Here is a 20,073-nt window from a genome sequence, read left to right as displayed (position 1 = left end):
CAACTTACAGGGAATATTCGATCGATAATACTAAAACGAAAAATAATAGTAACTATTACTATTTTAAGAAGTCGAAATAATTATACGTTCTTGCAGTTCTCTACTATATATCTCTTTCTCGTAACGGCCCTAGCAAGTGATGGTTGTGACTCAAGACCGACTTATTGACGCAGCGAAAATGCATAGTGAATGACTAAAGCTGATTCGTGTAAATCTGTCCGCTTTGATAAGTAGAAAAATTTTTTTATCATCATTTTTACATATCCATGTTTAAGAGGAAAGATGTTCTATGTTATTGGCCGGTCGAAAAGTTGCAAAAATTCGTTTACAGCAACCCGATTGGAAATGCACCTTGCGTTACTATAATGTGACGTTGTGTAACCGCTGAAAATTTTAATCACTCATATTTTTATCGGCGCTTCCTTCTAACATGATAAAATGGTTTTTTAAACGTCATCGAATATTGATAAAACTGTATACTTCGATCCTGTGCGTACGTCTGCGATATCTGCGCGTAAGTTCAATTTACGGACCTGAACCGTAACATGTGCCGTTACGAGAAGGTGCGGGAAGAGTCTGAAATGTTCATCCTCTTGCATCGTCTTACATGACGTTTTATCTTAATTAATAAGCTTCCTGCATTACCCCTTTATGCCGTTGTTTATTTCTCGCCATCCTTCGAGGAAGTAGGCTGCGCGCATTATTCGAAGGCCATGCTCTTAGCGGCCGTTGTTGTGGTCCGTTAGTTCCTATTCTCGACTCGTAATAGCAGTTGTAATACTCAAACATTCCGTCACGAAACATTCGAGCCTGCAACGATCACCAGGATGAGACTGGGGGGTTAGGTAGCAATCTAATCGCGGATAGGATCACGTTGCTACTAGATGCCGAGAGTCGATCATCGACAATAATCAACGTATCTGTCTATCAGATACGCACACACACACACGCATACACACACACACACACACACACACACACACACACACACACACACACACGCACACACACACACACACACACACACACAACACACACACACACAATACACACACACACACACACACACACACACACACGCACGCACGCACGCACGCACGCACGCACGCCCGCCCAGGCTATCTGTCCTTTCTCCCGGGCTTCCTCCTTTTTACTCCTTAACGTCTACCCATTCATGTACGATCATTTCGAGATCCAGCGAAGCAAGCGCTGCCATAGTTATTAACAAAGTTGACCGACAATGATCCCGTCGCTGTGTACGACAACGTTGGCAACCATTACGCTTACGATTATCTGGATCATTACGGTCTCCGCGTTAGCTACTTCGTGCTTCTTCAATTACTCTCTGGTTCCATAGGAGACGACGATTAAATAGGCGTTCGTATGTATCGGATCATTTCCACCGTATGAGAAACAATAACACAGCGGCAGCATCAGCTGTTGCTGTGGCATCTTCGTCCACTCTATGAGGGAACTACTCGACATCGTTCCTTTTCCGGCTTGTGTTTACTGTAGCTAGCCGGCCGGTCGGCCCGCCCGCGGCCAGCATTTGGCACAAGCCGTTCTGCCGTCAGTGACTACAGCGCACTCGATGCCTGCTTGTGCACTAGACGTTGACTGTATAAAGGAACAACACCAACCCATTTTTCTTTTACCCTGAGACAACAGGAAACGAGGGATTGCTTCAGATGTTCACAATTGTGGCGAAGCAGCGAAAAGCTACACATGCGGCATAGAATGACGAACAGAACAGCCGACTACAAAGAAGACAACATAGGCTCCATATTCACGAGCGTACTTCAGTGGGTGAATGAATCGGATACGCACCACCGACCAATGCGGGCCGTGCTGATATGTGAAGTCGAGACGGTGGTAAACAAACATCAGCTCGAATACGACGACGGCGGCGGCGGCGGCGGCCTCGACTGGGGGTGACCATCGAAAGGAAGAAAGAAGAGAATAGCTGCATCGTTTTAAAACACAGCGCCAGAGACTCTGATAAAATAAAATTGGCTGGCTGGTTTTCGATAAGCGGAAACGTTGAGGAAAAGGGATGGGGCGCTGGCTGCACGGTGGGCAGCGATAAACCAACGAATCGATCGATTGATGATGAACGTGTAATCGGATAGTAAAGGAAAGAACGCGTGCCCGCCTGAATCACTTGCCGCATATCTTTCACGTTGTTTAAGTCCAAGTTAAGCACAAAGTTAAAAGAAGACCCGTTGGCCGCGATAACATCCTAATGCGACTACGGCGGGCCTTCGTAACCACGTTTCACTTATGCATATTGAAGAAGATGATGTCGTAACTAAACGAATAGAAGAACGTGTAGTGCTAGTTTGACGTAAGATTTGATCGAACGAGTACGGCTGATGATATAGTTTCATGCTTATAGTTCTTACAATTAGCCTTTGCATTTTGAATACACGTGACATGCTTTCTGGGTAGTAGGATACGTCTCCAATCGAGGTCTCATTCAGATATGAGGGAAAGTTTGGCTTCTTATAACCATTTACGGATACTAAGTAATTCTAGGAGAATGTAATTTTTATTGAGAGTACCCGTAAAACGCGTAAACTCTACAAATGTTTTTGTTTATTTTGAAAATACAAAAAAACTCTATTTACTTATTGTAGCAAGGGATTTATATTTTAGCGTCTCACTTTATACTCGACTAAATGAAAGAACATAACTTTCCTCATTTGCGCAAATTTTCTAGTTTTTATCTATCGTCAATGTGATTTGAGACAGCGACCTTTACAAACGTTTGAGCCGTCGCGTAAACGATAAATCTCTTGATTTTTATACTATTTTGACACTATACAAAATCTTTTTTTTTGTCGGGCTGTATAATCTGTGTTTGCGCGGAGCGAAAAAAACTCGCAGAAATTTTGGCACCAGTTTGCCCCTGCCGTTTGATTCAGATAGCGATACAACACTATGACCGACATCACGCCGCTGCTGTTGCCGCGGTCACCATCAGCAACATCGTCACGTACGTGATTTGCCCTACGAAAGAAGAAACCTGTAAAGGGCTGGCATTGAATGTCTACTGGACATTAATGAACACTACACGGCATAATCGAACTGTATTTTAGTCACCGTTTGGCGATGGTTGCTTGTAACTCTTACTCAAAGCTGAACCAGGCTAAATTGGTTTCGTCGTCAGCGACGCCGTCGCTAACCAACTCACAGTAAAAGTGACACTCGATCGAATGATCGACCGGCAACGTGTGTCATTTTATGCCCCCTGTGCAATAATGTGGCACGTCATTCTCGCATACAAGCACAACCATAGCCGTAAAAATGTATTATTTTTCTATTGAAAGATCCCTAACTCTGGATTTAGATTTATACGAATAGTATCGATGCAGTTGATCTGTGCATGCAGTAATGAACGGTCGTTTCGAAGAGGACAATATAAATTGCCACTTGAGCCGTTTAGATAGTCTGCTCCACACTTTCCGACCATTTCTCTAGCTTCTAGCAAAGTTTCTCAAAACGAGCCTAAAATTTCATTCCGCTCAAATGTGTAGTGTATTCGAGTGATGTCTGAATCAGTGTACATCTACCAGTATATGTACCGATGGTCTTTATTGAAAAGTCCATTTGTGAACCTCGGAAGGAATATTACTAGTGAGTGGTTTAGGTCTCGAATTAGATCTGTGACCAACAAACATGACTATGGGAAACGATACGCGCAAATACATTTCGTAACAATGTCTATTTTTGTTTACATGCAGTCTTGGAATACTCAACAGAGATATTCAGGATTTATATATATATATATATATATATGCTAGAACATTCATTACAGCAGATCCGTGATACATGACAACTACTCGCCTGAGTGTTGACAACGGATGGCTATACGATGCTATAAAGATGTCTGCTACAACGCAGACGAATAATTTCGAAATTTGTCTACATATATATATATATATATATATATATATATATATGAGTAATAACACTTATTGGAATTACGATTTTAGACATTACAAGGTAAGCCAATTGCTACAAACATCAGGAAGGGACAGCTGGATAGTTTTTTTATTGCTTTCTTACAAATACAAAAACATAGTAGGCTATGTAACCTAACTGTGTGTTAATTGTGGTTTTTTCGACATTCGATCATTGAGCGTAAAGTTCCACGCTTAGCTATTGCGCAAACGGTGCAAGACGTTGGCGAGTATAGTTAAAATATATTCTTACCATAACGAAATATTTTTTCTAACGCAACTGTTAGAAATAAATGGCTATCATTTACTATCGTACTGAGCGTTTAGCCAACAAAGTTCAAGTCGAAAGTAATAACAACGACAAAACCTTGCCTGCTCTACCGCGCTCGTATTGCTCAAGCTAACTCGTCGTAACGACAACTGTGGCTCCAACGAAAAGTCGTTTTTCTATACTCACACAATATAATGAGCAATTTTCAGTCAGTGATTAGCGTGTCACTAGCGTTTTATTCATTCAGCCATGTAAAATTCTATTTGTATGTAATAGTTGACACGCTGGATCACAGCCGTCATACTTGAGATTTGTTCATTCAACGTCTTACTGCAACGATCAGAACGAGTACGACCACTTAAAGTAGTAGGGGGTTCGAAACAAAGCTGACACATGTACTACACTTCCTATAGCAGGACCTCTTTGAGTCTGGCTCAATTACCCAGGTCGTCGCAGTCGCAGACCTGAATATGAACCTGCCATTTGTAATGTCTAACACTGACGCTGGAAACAGAATTCAACATACATGATTTAGATGATTCTTCTGTCGGGTTTGACGGTTTGCACGCCATACTGTCTAGTCATAGCAACGATTCTACTGGCATCGTTTTCGGTTATCTACTTAAGCACCTAAGCTTCTAGTATGAATTCAAGCAGATATGATGCACAACAACTACATATATATTACGTTCCTTGGTATTAAAAATACGGGCCTGTCAATTGTAGTCCTGTGCAACCAGTATGCTCTAGGATGTTGGTTACAAGGTCTTCCCGTTTGGTCACAGGTAAAAAGGCTCGTCGGTACAGCTTAAGTCTTGTCTTCTTGTGATCGTGATAGCCGCGGATTTCAGCACTGACTTAGAACGTCCCATCTCAAATCGTACGACCGCATCTCGAGGCAGCTGGTTGAACAAAGATACTAAATAGTCACTCCAAAGTCGCTTCCGAGGTCCGTCGGGCGTACAGGTAATTCTGCCATAGATGTTTTTATTACAATCTTCGCAGAGAAAGCGTCACTTTGTTTCTTTTTTCTTTTTTTGTGTAGAAATACTATCCATGAGGGAGTAAACATCTGCACCAACACGTGCCAATCAGGGTCGACCTGCAAGGTGCCGGTAGACCTGCATTTGAATCCTGATACAAACCTCTGGCTCAACGACTGGACACCGAAAAGCCGTTGGAACGTGCCGACAAAATAATTTCGGCACCAGGTATGACGTATCACTCAGTCAATGAGTATTAAGTGTACAGTACGCCCGGCTCAGCTGAGCAGACCTAGGTCGTGGTTTAATGCTACCTGGCGTAAAATCTTTTTTGGACTTATGGAAAAAGAGTGCGTGCTCCAAGTTTCTCTCTTACCCTCTGCCAAAGGAGCTAAGCAAATTCCTAAAACGGATAAGCACTTGATTCACGGAGAGCAATATGGATTTAGGAAGGAGTGCTCAACGGCTGCAGGATTCACAACTCTCCTGGCGGATGTTAAGCAACCAACTAGGGTCCCTCAAAAGTTCACATATGCCGTCATTGCAATTTTCAAATCATTTCATTATGTGCCTAAAGACGCGGTACTAAGAATTCTTGATACGGTAAAAGGTACTGTAAATAGGCTTGGTTTGATGGCGGCGATGTTTTAAGAAAGCAAGTTTATAATCGACAACGGGCTTTCTAGATTCTACCATTTCTCTTAAACCACTGGACTAGCAAAAAGAAACAATGCAAAGCCCTCTTCTTTTTGTCTTTGCTGATAAGGGACCGGCCCGAAATGATTGGTGGGCCCACGAATCTTATAGAAATGCTCCTATATGCAGCCGACGTAGATGTTTACGAAAATAGCATGTTCCAGACACATCGAGCCCTTGCTAGGCTACAGACAGCTGTTACGGAGCTCGGTTCAATGGTGAGCTTCACAATGACGGAAACGATGAAGTTTAAGACGGGAAAGGGCGAACGCTAGCTCAAGATGCTCTATTCGATTGGGCATGCTCCCAAAATATATTAACAAGTTCCGATACCTAAAGCTACAGTACGACGGCCGGCGATTCATGTCGCACGCGGCGGCAGCCACCATATATAATCTGAGGGCATAGCATCGACGTAATAAGGCAGTCTTTGATTGTCGACAACACCGAACGGCTGAATCGGCTAGAGAAGTCGTTGTTGAAACATGCGTTCGAGCTGCACTATTCAGCATGAAGTAGACTCCTTGGCTTTTTCGTCAGAATGTTCTTTTCGTACACCTTTCGTTCATTTCCCTGTTCACGAAAAACCTCAAAAACTGCAAATGGAATTTCATAGAAACTGACGTCAGTTCTCTTAGCGCAGGAGCAATAAGGAATGACACGTGGAAGGAGTACCTGTTCGGATCGTCATGTTGCCACACGATTTCCGGTCCATGGCTTCTATTACGTGTTGTATACCCCATCGAGCTTTCACAGTCTGTTTAGAACCGCCTATGTTCAAAATATGGATAAAACCTGCGATAAGTGTCATGCGCCACATACCTCTACATTTTCCCTGGAAAACTTTACACAATGACGATGCTATATTGTAATATCGTGAGATCGTTTGTGAAATATTGCGAGGTCCATACAGTCCGGTACCGTCCTAAGTATGTGCGTGAATATGATTATATATGTATGTACTATGATCTAGCAAAGGACCATTTTCGGACATTTAGCATACTAAGGTCTTCTGGCAGACGTTCTGCTATTGTATGAATATTATTCGATGAAATGCTATCTTCAGTTCGGAAGGCAGCAAAGGAAGATAAGCTGATAATGATTGATCAACTTTCGAATAAAATTTTCGGCTGGCGAGGAAGATTTCGGCTGGTTATCTCTTTTTGAATGACGATTTGACCTAATTCATCAGCTCGATCATGAGCTCGGCAAACGACGTGTGCGTCATAACAATCTCACCGAACTGAGAATCTGTTAACCAAATGCTAGGCATTGACAAGTTGACTGCTTAAAAAAAGGAATGATGGGATGGAATTATGAACGCGACACGTCGGTTCTATCACACATTATAATAAAACTTCTTTCTCTCTTTGCGTTTATGTAATGTAGGCTACGATCAATAAGGACGTCAGGGACTTCGGGGAGTGAATCCTCGGGTTTAAGTTTGCAAAACCTAAAATGTTTCTTTTATTTATGAAGTTGATGGGTCAAACCGCTCCAGAATTGAATGAAAGCTTTTATGCTGATTTACGATCCACGCTGCCTTCCATTAAATTTGTTAAATTAACGGGACACTCAAATATATTTAGGAGATATTCTATATTTCTCTTTCTGTTATTATTTTGTATGAAAATATACTTGGGTAATACAAGAAAAGGCTAGCAACGATGCTCTTTAATTTTCATGTGGTTGTTATGTGTTGAGATGTCGGTTCTTCAAACAAAACATTATAAATAAACCCTTTTGCGTCACAAGCTCGTTATATCGCATCTTCACAGCAGCCAGCACGCGATATGCTATGAGGGCGTTGCTATAGTGAGCATTATATACTCGTTGGCTATTTTTGGGTCGTTTTCTATAGACGATAGGCATTTTTGGTGTTTGATAGATGGTCGTTGGGTTTCTATTGATATGAGCTTACTGATAACAATGAAATAGTAATGATAATCATAAGGAATACAGAGGGTTCCCAAGTCAATGTACATATGCAGCAATGGCAGCAATATCAGCGCCGTCAGCAAAAGCAGTGTCGGTAAAACCAAATGTAAAACTCCGACGTGGTACTACTACAGGACAAATATGTACTTCTTTTCAATATGGTCAATGGCATTATCGCCACCACCACCATTATCATCGTAAACAACAATCGGTATATTGTTACTACTATTTAAAAACGACAGACAACGGCACTCGATTTTATTTCGTTGTGGTAATGGTACCACCTCGACCGGAATGAAGTTGGTCTGCAACTATATCCAATAAAACGAGTCTGCGATCAGACGGTCGCTACGAGTACTTAATTTAACAAGTGACAACCAGCATGGACTGCCAAAGAATCGGTATCAAGTCATCAAAGCGTAACAGATCCGTCAGATCGCTTTTTGTTACAGCCCTACTTGTCTCCCTGCTTGTCCTATTTTTCCACCGCAGACACACTACACTAAGTCGTATGGTTACGATTAGAACTATCGCTCTAACTAAAATGCCTCAAGTTATCGGACATAAGTCCAATTAGATATTGTTTCAGACGGCTGATTTATTCCAGCACAAAACGAAGCCCGTTTACGTTCGGTTTCAAACTTGCACCTTCTTATCATGAATCCCTAAGTTTTATAGACGGACACGTTGCTACTGCGTCTGTGCACTAAGACAGTACAACTACTGTTATTATCACTAAAGCCGCTATTTAGTACCAGGATTTTTATGGCGCTACGGCTAACGTCGCTATTGTTGTCGGTATTTTGATCGTCGTCGCATTACGCTCGTTCATTCATTTACGCGATCCGCGAAGCGGCTGAGCGATGGTTCATTCGTTCGCTCGCTCGACTAACGAGCTGGCGGTCGGGTGGCTGGCTGATTGACGGCCTCAGAGTGTCACTCGCTGTCTTTCGCTTCTGCTGCTGGGGGCATTGTGTGGTGCGTTCGGCGCACGCTTGCGCTGCCTAAATTGTCCGGCTAAACCGAATAGAAATGTTGCAGAAATACACCATAGCTAGTAACGTTGTCCCTAATACTACTACTATGACCATTATTACCGCTGAACGTATTATTATTTTGATTATCTCTAGTCCTAATCTGCTACTGCTGCCTACATCTAATAATACAAGCAGCAGCTGGAGCGGCGACAGTTGAAGCCAGCCACAGTTCTGGTCGTCGTCATTGTTGTTGTTATTAACGACCACGTGGCGAGTGACGGCATTTGTGTCTGTGAATGGATATGTATGTGGATTTGTTTGTACGGCTGTTGAGAAGGCAGAAGTAGAAACGGAGCCGCGTAGGGCGGTAAAATCTGATGAATGAACGAACCAGCAAACGAACGAATGAAGAAGCGAGTAAAGGACAACAAGGGCGGCGACACGTAGTCGCCATACACACGCTACCACTACCGCCGCCGCCGCCGCCGTCGAGTAGTGATATTATCAAGTCAAGCCCCCGGCGGTGGCGGGGGAGGCGGCTGCTGGTTGTGTCACTGTGGCGACGGTGTTGTTCACAGCACGCGTCGCCGGAACAGGCCGATCTAAGTGGCCGAGACAGTCGGCCGTACAGGCGGGCGGGTGCTCGCTGCTCATTAGACCCCTTCAGTTCAGCTAGCCATATTCGGCCGTTGATAACCATTTACCGTAGAGAAGAGGAGAACGGGGAGGAGAGGAAGGGGGAAAGAGCAGGGAAACATGGAGACAGGCCGCTGTCATTTTTATGTGCTGCTCCCGGCAGCAGTGTCTCAGTGATCGTCGATTTGACTGAATGGAAACATGTTTATTGTGATATCGCCATATGACGCGGTACTACGTTAAGGCTGCCACGCGGCAAGGTGAAATGGCCCTCTGCAGTAGTAGTAGTAGTAGTAGTAGTAAAGGTGCATAGGTGGGTAAGGAAACACCTGCTGCAGTGAGAAGGGCGGGGGATTGAGCTGTCGTTGTCATAAAGACTGCAGACACACGACACGGAGCTGCTATTCGTAGTCTACATCTATCTCTGTGTGCACCAAAAGACGAAACGCTAAAGCGGCGTCAAAGACACAGAAATTTCTCTAGCTGGTTGACTTCGATACATAGAAGCAAAAACATTCTTCTTCGCCAAAAGGTGGTTATAATGACCGCGTACGATGCAAGCATTGCTAGGATAATATACAGGTACCTCTATGTAATCATTACGCGGTTACTCCTGAATGGATGGGTGACACAGCAAGACCGAACCCAATATACCTCTGTACGAAATACGAATGGATGATGGCCACGTAAAACTACGCAACATTCGTCGGCGTTGGCTAAAAAACTAAGCGGGCCGTCAATCGACCCGGCCAACCGTCGGTTTCCTGTCCGCCACCGGCGAAGATTATCACCACCCAGTATTCATCGCTTCCCCTGCGACCAGATTTGAAACAGCAGATCATGAAAACGCGTGTAAATCTATATGAGGAGCAGGCAAAAGAACAAACTTATACTCCCTATTGGCTGCTGCATAGACCACATCAGTGGCAATGGCAGTGTCTGTCGTCAGCCCCATAACAACGACATGTCTTACTGCCGCCGTTGCGATGAGGGTAAGGACTGGCAACAGTTGCTGGTTTTCTACCGAAATCTGTCGTCTCCATCGCTATTACGATCTTCTCTTTCCAGCTGAATCATGCACGAACAATCATATTATTATATCTCTTCTATTTAGCGAGTATGGTAAAAGGGGATTGTCATTCATCTCACGTTTAGAGCAAATCACGATGGCAGCTGATAAATTATACATAGGTAACTTCGTGTGTGTGTATCTGTCTTTATAAAGAATAACATTTACAGACGTCGTCTTAACATGGACAAGCAGCAATAAGATTCTAGTTATTCCCGAAATGACATTTCAGATACGGAACATTTTCAGGCTCGCTGGCATGCGGATCTGTGAGAAAATACGAAACGTATATTTTTATGAAATTATTTCGCAGTGGCAGCTGATTGAATGAACTAGGCTTCTAAGAAGCACGCACAATAAGTTTGATAACTTGAGAACTGTCGTTGTACTGGAACACTGCAAGTTTGCTAAACTACAAGGTAATGTCAAAAATTCGGAAATGGCAGTTTTTTTTTCATCTAAATTACCTTATTATATTGTCGTTTTTTGTAATCCAGTTGGGCCTCCGTACTGTGATCGAAAATTACGACCAACACCATTATTTTGATTGGCCAACTTGACTAGATTAATGGTAAAAGCAACTTACCTTTTAAAGTTTTGCATCTTGGATATGTACATACCAATGCACCGTCTATAAGAGATTATTTAGTATCGTAGTGAGATGGCTGCGAAGCGAGATTGGTGTCATTGGCGTTGGCTACCATTTATGTGTATATGCTAGTTAACACTTCGTCGAAGGTTGTGAGCTCTCACCTCACGTTCTTCGACCTTAACCTTCACGAAGTATCTAGCTAGGTATTTGTTTTTTTGCCACTAAACACAGCAGTGTATAGTACCTAGTTGACCATTTATTTACAAATGAAGTGCCGAAAAGGTTGCTTCTGCGAGCCTGCGGTCGTGGTCATCCTGGGACTCCACCGTAAGGTGACGCAAACACGATGAGATTTTTTGTCGAAGATACGCGCGCACAAACTGGGCTCACAAATCGTGGCTATAGTCTTTTAAGCAGTTAGTTAGTTCATTCATACCTGCAATGATAAACCCTATCCGGTTAATTACAGTGCGCATCTATAACCTGCAAGACTCTCCACAAGAATGCCTATGCGATAATGAAGCGCTCCTTTCAGGCAATTTTTTTTTAATGTTTTTGATCATTAGCGAGGCGATGAGACTACCAACTGAAAATGCGTTATTAAAACTCGACCGTTTTTTCAATCGTGTTCCCAGTGTTTAGCCTTCCAGATATTGTGACGAATGCAGTGTTATTATTACATAGAGCATGAGAACTTCAACAAACGCAACGGAACGGGCATACCATAAGCGGTTTCTACTGAATACTGAACAAGTTAGCACCAGAGCAGTTGCTAAACGATAGCGACAGGCAGCAATTAGAATGCCGATAACATTTTCAGAATCTGATCGACAGTTACAACAAAAACCACACAATAACAGTAATAACTCCTTAAGACTGCCCACCGTTTAGGGGCATCCGTTATTAATGACGTACACTGAGATTGTCATTTAAGCCTACTGGCAAACTGAGCTCAGTGTGCGATCACAGGGTCACCCGCATGCAACCCTTTGGTCCAGCGGATGTTTCCTCTCTACATAGTGCATCTCTGGCAAAGTTCTTTAGGCAAATAAATAAAAGATACTACTTCACGCAGTAAGTACTCGAAGGTAGTGATCGGAGCACGTGGCCGCACTCGCACAGGTCGTATACACGCGATGAAGACGAACCTCTCTTCGCGAAGGCTGCTTCTATGACTGAACAGATGTTTCAGAGAGAGGGAACGCAGCGCAGGCTTCAATGTGTGTAGGTTAAACTAATGTCTGATGGCGTTCGGCGAAAAATCATTACACAGCTTTCATCGGGAGATAATTATTTTTCAATTTACGATAAATGAGGTCCAAATCTCTGGCTGGTAAGGTTCATCGCGTTTATTTTCCATAGGCACTCAGCAAATTGAGTCTCAGCTTATGAACGTGAATTGGTATTACTTAGATAACGATATCTGTTAAAACCAGTTATTTGAATCAGTCTAGTTGCTCGAGTCAGAATATGGAGGATTTCTGCCTTCAGGAAGACAAAATAACATGTGGTTATTATCCAAAACATACTAGATTCCTTAATGAAGTTTGTTTAGAACTCGTGTTTCTATATCAAATATAAACACCAATAAAAGGGCTCTAGAGTTTAAGTTGGACCTTGAATTGCACTTACACGTGAAATTAGTGAGGAAGATCTTCCGTAACGCAACAGACTTTCCTTCAAATGAATATTTCAATTTATTCCGTTGTGACAATTATTCGGTTTCATTTTAGATGAGCCGTGGAAAGACCTAAAACACAGTGTCTTCGTGACTAATCTAAAAAAGTACGCTATATTCAGGTATCGAGAGGAACAGCATGTTGGATCCGTACACAAAAATACACTTAAGTGTTATCACAAAAGCTGGATTTCTGCCTATTCACTCCTATATACGACAAATTTCTATTCGTTAGGCCACTGATGCTATTATCGCCGAGATCTTTTTACATCCTGCATTTACGTTTCTACATTGAAACTATTGTTAAATAAGCTAAATTTGTGTCTTTCTTCCGCTTCCTTTAGTTTTTTTTTGTACCTTTTGCCAACAAAAGAAAGATTCGTCGAGGCCTTAATCAGGAGGCTAAATAGAAGGAAAGCCTTAGCAATGTGGCACTTTCATAAGCCATTTTGGCTAGGAGGCGTAATAATCTTATGGAATCGAAACTCGCAGACCCAGCTCCCGTACTTGATAGGCGGAATTAAATCTGATTCTGCTCTGATACCAGCGATTTAGAAATAGTCTCGTATTTCATGCGAATAGAACAATGTCGAATTTATTGTCATCTTTATGGTAAATATTCGCCAAATGGAAATCGTATCGTGGCCATAGCAGTCTGGATTGTATGTGCCTCGGCGGTAGCTCGAAAAGTAAAAACTACAGCAGGGCTTCAAACTGACAGATGCAGTTTATATTGCGAATGTAGCTCATTCATGTCTTATACGCTGAAGGTTAGAATGAAACTAGTCTAATTTTTGCCTTTTAATTGTGATATATATATATATATATATATATATATATATATATATCACAAGGATTTTGCATGTGGTTGTATTATATAGGTCTTTTACCTTTGTGTTGAAAATATTCTAAACAAAATCATTCTAAGAAAGATCTGTTTTTCGTCAAAGAGGAAAGTCGATGCGAGTGTACTAATATTTTCTATACGATATAGATGGAAGTAATAAATGAGACGTTAGTACGCTGCTTCATAATTACGAAGAACATCCATTGGGAGGTTCGGCACTTGTCATTTACTGTTCTATCTCTGCCTCCTTCGTCCCTCGTATTCTTCGAGGACAACATGCGTTCGGAAATTGTAATGCCCCGATCTTTTGTTTTATTGTAAAACCAAGTATATTTATTCATAAAGCATCATGTCGGTAAGCAATAGCGTTTGTTGCTAACTTTACCTGTACTAAAACAGTACAGTTTATTGTACGAAAATAGTGAAGAAGGACATGTTACAGGTCAATGATGAGGACTGTTGCTGCTGCTGCCAGTAAACACCTAACGGATTATTTTTGATATGTGCGTAACTTGCGACCATTAATTGTGCCTGAGAGTTTTCATCGTCCCGTGTCTTCATTTGAACCCTACCTGTCGTTATAAGTACGTTTGTCTAGCCATTTGCACATTAGTTTGCTCCTCTAATTGAAATGGACGACACTCTAATACTTCAGTGGTTGATTTCGTTTTGAACGCGTCCTTGCGCCTTCTTAAGATCATGGTTTTACTACTAACTAAACCCGCGCTCCATATTAGTCATATTATTATATGCAGAGTATGGCGCTTATACAGTCGAACGTTCAGTTTTGAATCCTTTGAACAAGTGTTCCCGTTATCCTGTTTATCATCATTGTTGTGAGAACTGCTACAATTTCAGACATGTGGGTGCTGTACTTTGGGTGCACCTGGATTTTTCGTAACAAACTCAGTCTGGAAGGAATTGTCATCCGAAGGAATTGTCGACACTGGAATTTTGTAAAGCAGAATGCAATACGGCGTATCTAGCCACAGTAGCTTGAGATCAGGATTAAGAGATCATTTTCACAGACGTACTAAGTAGTGTCTGGAAAGCAGTCATTCCTTGATAATCCTATATGGTGTACATACTACTAAAAATAAAGGCTTTCAATAAGTCAGTGTACAACATAAACACGGAAGCGCCAAAAATAGTTTTCTGCGAACAGCGGTAATCCGAAAATAAAAAAGGGACTGTTATTAGCTCCCAGTCAAAAATCTTCTAGTTTATAATTGTGATATAATCGAGTTTACCATGTTCTCTCCTACCCAATATTTGTAATAATTTGAGGGTTTAATATTTGATGTGCTTAACAGCAACGTGATAGCGTGCATTGTTGAAAATATCACTGGATATTGTACTTTCCGGGATGCGACTAAACCAGACAATCAATCCTTTATAACTTTAATAAACACTTATTTTTGGTAGCTCGGTTATGACCCTTTTGTCGACTGCAACTCGAAACGGGTTGGGGTCATGAGTATGAAACGGACCCCTAGTTCTTCGAAATATACTGTTAACGAGTATTGATTGATGCCTTATTTGGTTTAACTTTTATGAAACGACGAGTACTGCTTTGTGGCCGCAAAGCAACACTGGTAGCTTCTGTTTCCCACCGTGGGAATACAGACCGACGGTCACAGTACCGTTAGTATGATAACGTTTGATTCTGTCTTTGTTGTTAATTTGTCGCTTCTTATTCCCGGTGGGATTCCTTATGTTAAGAGGGTCGCCGCTTCTTCGGTCCGTCCGCTAGGTGGTATATGCCACCACTGTGACAGCCCCGTGTTCCGATAATGCTGATTATTACAACCCGGCTGCTGTTGTTGTGACTTGATGAGAATGGCTAATCAACTATCACGCTACACAGTAACTCGGCGCCATTTGAGTTACTTGGTCGAACGCTCGGTTCCTGCCTTGTTTGAGAGCTTACCACCGTCTGCCCGTCCGTCCGGCTGACTGGATGGATGGCGCTTGTTTACTCGTTAATATATGTACGGCGGTTAATATATATGTGATTAGTACTTAACTGCAAAATAGAAAAGCTAATTAGTACATTGTGAATTTATCTAATAGTTAACCTACTCGCGATTATAATATTTTATCGGAGAGAAAATTCTGTCTTGTAGCGAATGTTTTCTTTATTTAACAAATTTGATTATAATTTTTATTATCCGTACTTGAGCATTTTACGATTTCGTTAAAAACATAGATAAAATCGCCGAAAAACAAATTTGAAAAAAAACCCGCCTTATAGATTTAGGGTTCAAAATAGCTCTAGGTTGTAGGTTATGATAGCACTGACATCGTCGCAAAAATAGAGCATAACCAGCACTCAGTGTATGTGAGATAATGGAAAACTGGAAAGATGAGAAGTTTTGTCGTAGTGCTCCATATGTAGGAAATTGTGGAGACGGATAGTGAACAATAATAGACTATGCCATAGGTGTGTGCGTCTTATCATAAAGCCGACAAACATGTTCAGTCATTCAATTTCAATAAGTGTTTTTAAGCGTTACGTATGCGATTTGGCCTGGAAAAAAAATTATGGAATCAGGGGAGCCAGTTTCAAAGGATTCGAATACGCACTCGTATACGAAACAGGTTTTCGAGACGGAACTGTTAAAACGATAAGAGGCAAAATTAAGCTTCACGCAGTGAAGATTAGCCCACACAGATCCAATTTGCAACATGCAAGTTTGCTTTACGTAGTTGACGACTAGGTGTCAATGTTCAGATGCATCTGTTTGTCTGATAAACTTCGCCAACCGTGCTGTTTATATGATTGTCTCTATAACTAATACACGAATGCTTATTCTATTATCATACAAAAGAGCATAGCACTTCGCCTCATAAGCAGCTCATACTTTTTTCTACGGAGTGGATGAGTTTCCTGTCGACGAAATTTTTTCTGATGTATGTGAAATAAACCATTTAGGTTTCTATGGCAGTTAAAGTCTGATTGCAGAGTCCCAAATAGCTTTATTTTTGTGGACTCTTTGGTATCAATGTATCCCTACTCCGATATCCATAGTACCATCAGATTCGTACTTAAGGCAGAAATGCCTAATACAACAGACCGCCCTTAAAAACGTAGTGAATAGTCAGCAATGTTGACATTTACAAATGAAACAGTTGGCTCTAGAACTAATGGTATAAATCAACTGTTGGCTTCATTGCGTTTACAGTATCATGCAACCAATGCTTATTAATTGCTATATAATAATAATAATGATGCTAATTAATAAACCTACAATCAATTTAACAAATAACTATATCTGTCGCTGAGGGATAACTTGCTTAACTGATGTCCCACTGCTTGCCAGCTATATCAAACGCAAGTTGCTGGCTTATCACACGATTATTACAGGCCCCCAAGTAGGTCTGTGCAGTTTGTTCACGCCTGACGGCAGATGGTAACAGGTTGCGTATAGGAACCAGTTATATCGTGCACTATTTACCAGAATACTGTGTATAATATATATATATATAATAATGATTGATGGCTGGATTACTGGATTGCCGGACGCTTTAGCTACGCTAACGGAAAGACAGACACCGAGAGTTCAGACAATTTTAGCGATGCCAGCTTAAGCTATTGGCCTCGATTACGGGAAAATTCAAATGAATACGAAAGAATACCAGTGAAACATTTTTACACTTTTAGTTAATACGTCAATATAAAGAAAAAATACTAATTAAATTGTATTGTTTGCATGGGTTCACCTACTTTGTTTGTGGGCGTTTGGGTCTTTGAGTGCACGTTTTGCGCGCTCTGCTTCGAACCCTGGCATAAGTGTAAAACAAATTTGGGAATTTTTCTTCATTGAACAGCTTCTCTATACATTCTATGTTCGCCTTGTCTCCTCTCATCAGACGGATCCTCTCTTTGTCTGTTAGAGGATTTTTTAGTGATTCCGATCTCAAGGGGTCATTGCGCTACTACTCAACTGATCAACGCTGCCCACTTCTCTATGCTTGTATGCACCCGGGTATGATTCAGCGTGACGCTGTTGATCAATGGTCCATTTCAGAATCTGCGCTTGATTAGATATGTTCATATCGTTATATTCACTAGTATCCGAGAGTTGTAATCCATGTCCGATTCACTTGACAGAAAATGTCCATCGAACATGTAGATACTACCGGTTAAAACTCTGCCCGTACACAAACAAGCGTTTATTCAATTGTCCTTTGACTTTGCCCTACATAGGGCACAGTTCCATTCGCAACATGTGTCTATCTACTAACAAGCAGCAGCATAACAAGAATCGGTCTCTCTAGGAGTTAACAGGCCAACGGTGGGTGAACAACTTCGATGATTTTAAGTATCCTACTTCTATGAGAACGTAATGCATTCGTTTACGCTATCTATAACTACACAGTGGGCTTAGATACAGGCGCGATATTTCTTTTGGTACAAGTAATACTTTCTGATGTCTTAATGTTATACTTAATCGGGTGAAAAAACAAACCTAAGCCATTGCCAGGCTAATAGACTGAGAAGTACGTGTTACACAATTCAGAAAGTTTGACATCTGTTTTGTACGAAAAGCCGCAGAAGGTACGGGTGTTCAACAAAAATCCGAAGGATGACTAAGTAAGGAAAGTTGTATTATGATTATTATTAAGTGAGACGATATATAATATGTAGAGCAACTGGTAATCCCGTAGAGCTAGCATATAGACCGCCATGGTCACTCACGTATATGCACGGGTAAGGCGGTCGAGACAATGTTTTTCCTTCAAAAAACCTACTTGTTTCTTCTAGACGTTCATTTTTAATCGTAACGTATAATTCGGAAAATTTGCAGTAGCTTCTAAATAGACCGAGTTTAAAATGTGCTACGATTGCGTTGGTGAGGATACGTACCCCCGGATGCGTATCTCTTCACGTATGCGCAACAAAACAAGTGGTTTTAGCTCAAAGTGGTCGCTGATCATTTATTGGATTAAAAAACGCGAAACGCTCTTAAAAATGTTTGTATATTGAAATGATATTACACAAAGCACTACATGTTTGTGGAATATGTCATCGGTGGGACTCAAAACAACAAACTCTGGCTTTTTCAACCTAGGGTTTAGACGACTCATGCTTTACTAGTCGACCTAACAGGTAATTTATCGGTGGATAAAACGAATGCATTTTCTCTTCACTGCCCTTTTTCAGGTTTGAAACGTGAAGTGTAAGTTCATCCCTAAAATTTCTTTTTACGTTTCACAAAAATGGAACGAATAAAAAAATGACAGCTCGATTTATATTTAATAATAATTTAATAATTAAAACGCGTTTTCTGTACAATTAGAAACTAGTGATCAGAGAATCCGATTTATAATTTTACTTGCATGATGCACAAGATCGGTTTCATAGTCTCATTCAATTTATATGACCAAAAAATTATAGAATAAAGCTTATCATTTCATCTCTCGCAGCGCAGTGAACAGGACGCAAACTAATGAAGCGATGTGACCTGTTCCTTCCAGGACAATAAACTGCCTGGTGCGATAGCGGAATGAGTACTTATTGACGCTTGAAAAAAATTATTTTCAGCCTAATGTTTCTATGGGTCTTTTCATATTACTTGACTTCTGACGCTGGTTGACTATTGTTACATGCTGTAGTTACTATGCATAGACTATCTTCGTGAAGTATACAACCAAGCGCAAATATTGTGAGGCGTCAGTATTAGAAAATATATCTAGCAATAGTGTCGTTAAAAACCTGTATATATATATATATATATATATATATATATATATATATATATATATCTGGCAAGCCCGAACTAGCTGCTGCCTAGATAGGTTTCTGTTTTTAAGCTTACTATGCTACCATTAAGTATTCTCATCATTATAACTATTCTTACATATCTTACGGTTTATTAGGTTTAGTTCATATAACAACAGACACGTCTAGTGCACAAGGCCTTTGGAGGCATAGTACAGGGCCTTTCGATACCCGTGCGCAAGGGCATTACGGCGCTGCTTTAGAGAACATGATCTCATCTCAAAGACCGAAGCCACAACGAGCCTCTCACAATCAATCAAATTGACGCGAATGCCTTCAAGGCTACACCGCCACATTTTACCATCAGTAGTACTCTGGTAGTCACCGACTGTATCTATTATTCTGTAACTATGCCGTGAAAGTTTTCCACTTTTATTCTATTGAGTTTAGAAGATATCGATGCATAGCAGGACACGGAACTGATTGTATGAAGGTATCGCGCCAAAAATATTTGGTTTTGAATTCCATTTTTTTTCGTCACATAGACATAGACAGGCATATTTAGCAAATTCAGGTGAGAAGAATCGAATAGAACAAGAAGAAAAGCAAACTATCCATAGGAAGTTCTTGGCCCATAAGCTTTGGTCTTTTCTCAAAAGGAAAGCCGTGACACAAGCCATTGTAGCGTCTGGTTACGTA

The 20,073-nt window shown here is 41.2% G+C and overlaps 1 long non-coding RNA gene across 2 annotated transcripts; it reads left to right on the top strand.

Moving 5' to 3' along the window:
- The first annotated feature begins 1,050 nt into the window (after positions 1 to 1,050).
- On the top strand, positions 1,051 to 18,918 carry LOC147759063 (uncharacterized). 2 transcript variants are annotated; one of them, XR_015326321.1, is made up of 3 exons: positions 1,051 to 3,636; positions 5,019 to 10,951; positions 15,372 to 18,918. It is a non-coding gene; the product is annotated as an uncharacterized LOC147759063 (long non-coding RNA). The 2 variants fall into 2 exon arrangements; XR_015326322.1 differs by lacking the exon at positions 15,372 to 18,918 and having other exon boundaries at positions 1,051 to 4,005; positions 5,019 to 7,055.
- Positions 18,919 to 20,073: the final 1,155 nt, after the last annotated feature.

This window comes from Varroa destructor, unplaced genomic scaffold (assembly GCF_002443255.2).
Source record: "Varroa destructor unplaced genomic scaffold, Vdes_3.0 BEIS01000001.1, whole genome shotgun sequence".
NCBI classification, from domain to species: domain Eukaryota; kingdom Metazoa; phylum Arthropoda; class Arachnida; order Mesostigmata; family Varroidae; genus Varroa; species Varroa destructor.
This window is presented reverse-complemented; position numbering and strand designations above follow the sequence as displayed.